Source organism: Halichoeres trimaculatus, unplaced genomic scaffold (assembly GCF_033239565.1).
Source record: "Halichoeres trimaculatus isolate MK-OKI-2021-1 unplaced genomic scaffold, fHalTri1.1 fHalTri1_scaffold_51, whole genome shotgun sequence".
NCBI lineage: Eukaryota > Metazoa > Chordata > Actinopteri > Labriformes > Labridae > Halichoeres > Halichoeres trimaculatus.
In genome coordinates, this window is record NW_027437230.1 from 68,246 (window position 1) to 75,813 (window position 7,568).

Below are 7,568 nucleotides of genomic sequence, written 5' to 3' on the forward strand. Positions count from 1 at the left end.
TGACTGACATGCATGATTGTTGTTAGGCTATCGTTAGCATACAAGTGGCAATAAGGAGACTGACTATTGATGAAACAACAAAACATACTGTATGTGTTTTCAGAAAAACGGGTAAATGGCAGAGCAAACGTCGCAAGACAGTGGTTTATGGGCTTTTCTTCGAAAGCGAGGTGTTGCAGAGGAAAACATTCACCGAATGCAACAAGACAAGGTAAGAGTTATTCCACTTTTCTTTGCAAGAATACTAGATACCAGATATTAGCCATGATAACGTCATTAACCGTTAACAAGTTCTCAGGACACTTAAATTATGAGCTGACAAAGTCTGTGGACTAACTTTCTGAGGTGAAGTTGTTAAATATGAGAACATCCGAAGTTTCAGGAAAAAATGCTTTACTGAACATCCCAAATCGTCCTTTATGATTACAAAGGCTTCAAGGCCTAGAAGTATTGGTACAATAAAATAACTTAATAATATAGGAATGAATAGTTTGGCAAGTTCATTGGGTCTTACTGTGGCTAAATGTTCCTGGCTAGTAAATTTTGTAATGACTATGTTGAAAAATAGGTGGAAAATTCATTATTGCAGTTATTTGTAGTAATTAATAGGCTGCACAATTTAAACCAAAATAAATCTAATTGCTGTTATTTTGACTAATATTCCAAATGTAATTATATTTGTATAATCCAAGGGAAACATAATTTGACACTATATCATTCCAATTTAAATTGGCATATGTATTATTGAAGTATGGTTCTGATATGAATTTACGCTCTGTCTGATCTAATCTGATGAATTGTTCAGCCCAAGTATATAACAGTATACTGATATTATGGTACAAATTAAGAAACAGTTCATTTAAAGTCTCAAATCTTTATCTTATTTTTATGTTTCTTCACAGATTGACTCATCGCTTATCAGAGAAATAGAAGATGCCTTCCTTGCACGCTATATTCCAATTTATGGGGACAGGATTGCTCTGAGACGATACTGTCTGAACAAAGAAAAACAGAAAGACAATAGTTCCAGAATGTCCCTTCTTGAAAGACTTCGAAAGAAACTAAGGACAGCAACACCAAGTCAAGATGAGGAGTCTGAAGAGGAACCCTGGCCTGCAAAGACTGCAAAAAAAACAAACAAAAAGAAAAATGCTGTTAAGACCACAAGAAAAATTGAGTTAGGGTGGATCCATGAGGGAAAGCAAGTGAGAAAGCGTTGTGGTGGTGGCACTAGGACTCTTGAGATATCCAAGAATTCTACTAAAACTGACATTTTGTCACATGCCAAAGAACTCTTTTTTCCAGGCGGTGAATCAAAAAAAGGAAAATGGGAAGACTTTCTACACGACGTTTATGACTTTAAGGAATCACAACTTGATGAGAGCAGTACTGTTGGTGAGTTGTACACACTCTCAAAATTTGGAATCTTACGTTTCTACCTAGGCACAACATGCTTTGTAGAGTCATCTGATACAGAACTGGAAAGGAAAAAGGACAAGGATGACGTCACAGTAGTAGAGCAGCAGAAAGAAAACCCAGTCGGACACAATGAACTGCAAAGAGAACAATCTGGTACAGCTGAAGTCTTACATGTTGTTGATCTCACCTTGGAATCTGATCATTCAGAGGTGATCATTGGTGGCCTTGTAGGTGTATCCTCTGCAAGCCAGTTAGATGACACTGTTCCACTTTTGTTTCCTGCTGAGGATATTATCAGTGTTGCCTTTACTACAAGCTCTCCAGTCTTTACAGATGATGACCATGCTGTTCATTCAAGTGCACACTGTGACCAACTGTCAGGGGCCCAGCTGAATGCTGTTGTTCCAGTCATCAAAACAACAGATGAAGTCTTCAGTGATGTCCTGCCCACATCCACTTTTGACCCATCTTCAGAGCTTCAGCTGGATGGTGATGTCCCAGTTTTCACTCCAGTTGAGGAAGTCATCCACAATGCCCCCTTCACATCCACCCCTGTGTCAGGGGACTATGATCAACACACTGACGAACGCTCAAGTTCTGACACAGGCTATGACCAACATTATGTGAGTCTCAAACTTCACAGAGTAAATCTCTTAGAGGAAATGATTTGTCAGTTTAAAGATGAGATTATTTTGAAGTACCCTTTAAAGTTTACTTTCATTAATGAAAGGGGTGCAGATGCCGATGGTGTGGCCAGAGATGCCTATGCTGCTTTTTGGACTGAGTTTTTGGATTCTGCAGCAGAAGGGGCAGAAATGAGGGTGCCATCCCTGTCGCCAAAATGGCAGGAGGAAGAGTGGAAAGCTGTGGGAAGAATATTGACAAAGGGATTTTTGGATCAGGGGTATTTTCCATTGCGCCTTGCCCCAGCATTTACCACAGCACTGATATTTGGAGAGCATGCTGTGTCTACTGATTCACTGTTTGAATCTTTGATGCTGTACCTGAGTCAGTGTGACAGAGAACTCATAACCACAGCCTTAGAAGGAGACCTTGATAGTGATGGCCAGGACGAGTTAATAGATATGCTGGATCGTCTGGGAGTGAAAGCTGTTCCATCACAAGCCAACCTAAAAGCAGTCCTCCTTCAAGTAGCACACAAACAAATAATACAGCAGCCCAAATATGCGCTTGATAACATGTCAGCAGTTGCAGCACAACTCCTGAAAACCACCATCACATCAACAGCAAAATTGCACATCTTGTATGCAGACAAAAAACCAACGTGCAGGAAAATCTTGAAACTAATCGAATCAAGTCCTGAGGCTCCAGCTGAAAGAAACACCCTTGGATTTTTACAACAGTTTATACGAGGACTGGATGAAGGGGGTCTTAGAAGGTTTCTGAGATTTGTGACAGGTTCAGATATAATCTGTGTCACAAAAATTGAAGTTGTATTTACAGCTTTGGAGGGACTGCAACGTCGACCAATAGCACACACCTGTGGATCTGTATTGGAGTTACCCAGTACATACAACTCCTACCCAGAGTTACGTGTGGAGATGGAGAATGTCCTGATGAGTAACTACTATACTATGGATATTGTGTAGTTGAACATGACATGTAATTGGTGTACACACCAGCCATCTTTGATGTGCCACAGCCCTTCAGACATTGAATGTTTATTTTCAGTTAAACCTGAGGTTTAAATTGGTTCAATTGGTTTCAATTGTACTAATTTCTGAGTTATTCTGAGTTTTATTCAAACTGTAAGACAGGGAAGTCTTTTGTACAATTAATTAAAAGGGTTGTTCTGAGTGGAAGCTATACTATGTTGGTAGGCTGCCACAATCAAGTTTTTGATAAGTTAAATGTTAAAATTACTATGTTCAAGGCAAGCCCTGTCAGTGGTTGTTGTAAAATGAGTTAGGATGTCCTGACTTAATACTTCTTAAATGTTGATTGACTTTAAATTGAAATATGCATTACTGAAGTGTCTAAGTATAGTTCTGATGAGTTTAAACTCATCTATACAAAAGCAGATCCCTGTGTAAACGGTCACGTGTAAAATATGATGTAAAATCAGTTAGTCTTTGTCTTGGAACTAGAGAGAAAAAAATAGAGAGAGGCAGAGAAAGACAGGACAAGGATTGAAGCAGAGGAGAAGATGTGGGAAGAGGTTAAGGAGAGGAGGAGGTGTAGGAGGTGAAAGGTTGGCCAAGAGATGTCACTGCAGAATCCCAATGCTTGCTAAGAGAATTGCAAAGGCTCATATTGCGATTTTACTTAGTAAACTTTTTGACAAATCAAATGTTAAACTACTATGTTCATGATAAAAACCAGCCCTGTTATTGGTTGTTACAATGTCCTGACTTGAGTTACAATGTCCTGACTTTATACTGAAATGGTCATTGACTTATGCCATTAATTAAAAGTGTTCTTTAACTCTTCTTGTGTGAATCTGCTTTTGTGTTAAGTCCCACATATAAATATGTATTCAATTGATAAACCACAAAAAAGTTTTTATTTTTTTAGAAACTTCATTCATTCCATTCAACAAAATGTTACAATACTGGTAGTAGTGTTCACTCTTCACTTGTTGTCTAATGTAATTGTGCAGCATTTATAAGTGACTGATAATCCCGAAGATGAATTGCAATGGAAAGTAATAGGTTGAAATAAAGTACAATTAGAGCCAAAATTATTTTTTCACAAAGTCCACAGTTTATATAGCCTACGTTATATGCTATGTGCATATTCAAGGCTTTCAAGACACCTTACAAATGTCAATGATCGTTATAATAAAATGACATTCAGATTCAATACAGGTACATTTACAATTGGTACTGCCATGTTGATTACAAAACATTCAGACATTCATAGACAAAAAAAAAAACCAGACGAAAACAACTGACAGACTATTTTAAAAATAACATTCAATGGATACTGTGTCATCTGGCAGGTCTCTGTCTGGAAACAGACTGAAACCGAAAAGGACACAGCATTGTTACACTCAAAATGAGAACCATGAAAACCTGAACGTATTATTGGTTTAAATAAGGACCAGAAATATGACAAAGATTGTAGCTGATTATTCACTAAAGAATGCAGAGTAAAGCCAGGAACACAGTTACAAACTTGTTGTGTTTGTAATGTTTGTTGATCGTTTGTTTTGTGAAGTAATGCTATATCAGTTGCATCATGCAGATTACTAAAACCAATCAACCAATCTCATAAACTAAAGCGGCAGAACCATTCAAAACATGTCATGAATCATGCAAGAATCATAGTAGATGACTTAATTATTGGTAATTCATGTTAATTGTTGACATGCATTTTGAGGGTTTTGTTGCTGGTGTCAGTGTATTGTTATAGGCTTACTAGGTCAGTGATTCTTGGTTTGGGTGTCGATAGTCTGAACCTCCAGACATCAGTGGATTAAAAGAAATGGATTACAAATGGTCACAAGATGACAGGACAGAATATGACAGTTTATGAAAAAAATACTCTGAGCATAATGTTTTTTCTTATAATACTCTTAGAATTTCTGCTGTATTTATTTAGGGTTTTTGCTATATCTTTTGGTTTTGGACTTTTAAACAAAAACATACATAGATTTAACAGACATACAATTTTCTGACCATTTATGGACGAAAGGATATGGGGTGAGGTCCTGGATAGATTTTGCATGTTTATTATGGGTCAAACTTTTTGAACCACAATACTTGGTCTTTGGCATTACACTTACTATTGAAGCTGGGTGTGGATATAGGCCCGTAAGAAAAGGTAGAGTTCAACTGGCTCCTCGGAAGAATTTGGAGGGTGCAGATAGTTTTCTGACATTGCAAGACAACAAATGTCAAAAATAGTCTCATCACATGGATATGGACCTCTTGGCAGGCATTCCTCTCTACAAGCCTGTATCTGCTGATGGGACACCTCCTTGATGTAGTCCGTGGTTTCAAACAGGTGGGGAAGGCTGTACATCAGCAGTGGTTTTCCACTTGGGGAAACAGAGTCTCTACTGAGGCGAATTCTGTGGCAATTCCACAGGTGAGCAACATCCTGCAGCTCTCTCTGAAAAAAAGAAAAGCAAATAAGAAACTTAACAAACATAATATACCTATAACTTATAGGCCTCTACACTTACTTTAACACCTTACTTAAACTCTTACTTTAACTTAAAAGATCATATGACACCTTTGAGTGATACTACAATCATTCTTCCCGCTAAAGATTGTATTAAATTCTTATAGGGACTGTAGCGGCTAAGCCTAAACTTAAAGCCCCTGAGGGGCTGCATAGACAGGCTAAGACTAACCGACGCGCATGATGCTACTACACGCCTATGAGTGGCGTCTGATGAAAACAAAACAGCTTCCGGCTGCATCATTTGATGCTTTCTTTATTTTTACCATCTGGATCTTCGATCCGTGCAATAATCCATTTGTGCATATAAAGTCTAGCTTTGTTCCCCTCAAACAACAAACAATACATCCATGAACGTGACAGTAGCGGAGCGGTCGAAAAACTGTGTGCTCCTGGACCCTGCCAGTAGGTTTACTTTTATAGAAACACACACACACACACAGTACAATGAGGACACCTACTGGTCAAATTTGGTACACACTCACATAGAAATGGCTCCTACAGGGACAGTGCAGTCTTATAATCATCCTAAATCTAAGCTGAAAATCATATTTTCAACAATTATTTTCAACAATACAATATATTCAAACACGAACAAGTTTAAACTAACAATTATTAAGATAAAATGACTAGCACTCTGGGCTTATAACCAGAATTGTATTAATTAGTTATTGACAGAATAAAAAACAAGTCTTGCCCAGTTAAGTGTTTCTTTAAATGAGAACTCCGGCCAAGCTTCATGTCAGCCTCCATAGCTTCGGGTCCCTGAATGTATACACTGGAAAAATCTGATCGCCTATCTCGCTGGTAACCGCACTTTTATTGCCGCTATGTAGCAAGCAAATGGGACGCGTCTGACCTTTACTACGTTCAAAATACCACAACACCATACACAACACATGCTTCAAAACATCCACCAGCTCCTTTGCTCATGAACACGAGCTTAGACAAACTCCACAAATGAGCGATAGAGCGGCATTGCGGCTGTTTTTCCAGCTTACCTCTGTTTACTAGGAGGAGGTCATAAAAGAAATAAGAAGTGTTCTTTTCGCCAGCCTCCATCCACTTTGCTCAAGGTAATTGAAAGTGTATCTTTTATGCCGCTCTATCGCTCATTTGTGGAGTTTGTCGAAGCTCGTGTTCATGAGCAAAGGAGCTGGTGGATGTTCTGAAGCATGTGTTGTGTATGGTGTTGTGATATTTTGAACGTAGGACCCGAAGCTATGGAGGCTGACATGAAGCTTGGCCGGAGTTCTCATTCAATGTAATCAAAAGGGCAGGAAGACTTACCTCAATTATTTCCAAGCATGTGAACTGTATGAGATTTTTGTCAATAAAGTCCCCCGAGAAGTGGTCATGGTCCTTTAAATCTTGAAAAACATTGATCCAGTACTGAGCATGGTGTTTTCTCAAAAATCCCCACCACTGTTCAATTCTTTGATTGTGATTACTTGAGCCCGCGATGTAGCATCTCTCGCTGAACTCGTCGTCATGGGTATCTCGTAAAAATATCTGCATCTGCTCCACTGAGCGGTTCTCAGTGCCCAGGTCTGCCCTGATTCTTGTGGGAGTGCCGCTCCTCTTTTCAACTTCATCAATGAAGTAACCAGCAATAACGCTGGGGTTGCTACTTGTGGTGTAAGCATGCAGCCACATGACCATCCGCGAAAAACCATCAACGGCACCATTAATACATATTCCGTAAGGTTTCAGTTTGTCGTATGAATCCAAATGCCACAAGAAGTTTGGACCTGGGTTTGTGTACATACGTCTTCTTAGACGGTTCCTTTGCCTCAGCTGTACTCCTTCGGGGGTCAAGGATTTTTAACAGGTGCCGTACAGTAGTCTGAGTCACTACCAACCCCGACTGGATGCATTTCAGATGCATGAATTTGTAGCCATAAAGCATCCCATGCTGGCTCAACTGCTCCTGCAGAAAAACAGCAACATCCAGCACGTCAGACTGGGCTTTCCGCCGGAACAATCCCAAAGCTTTGAGA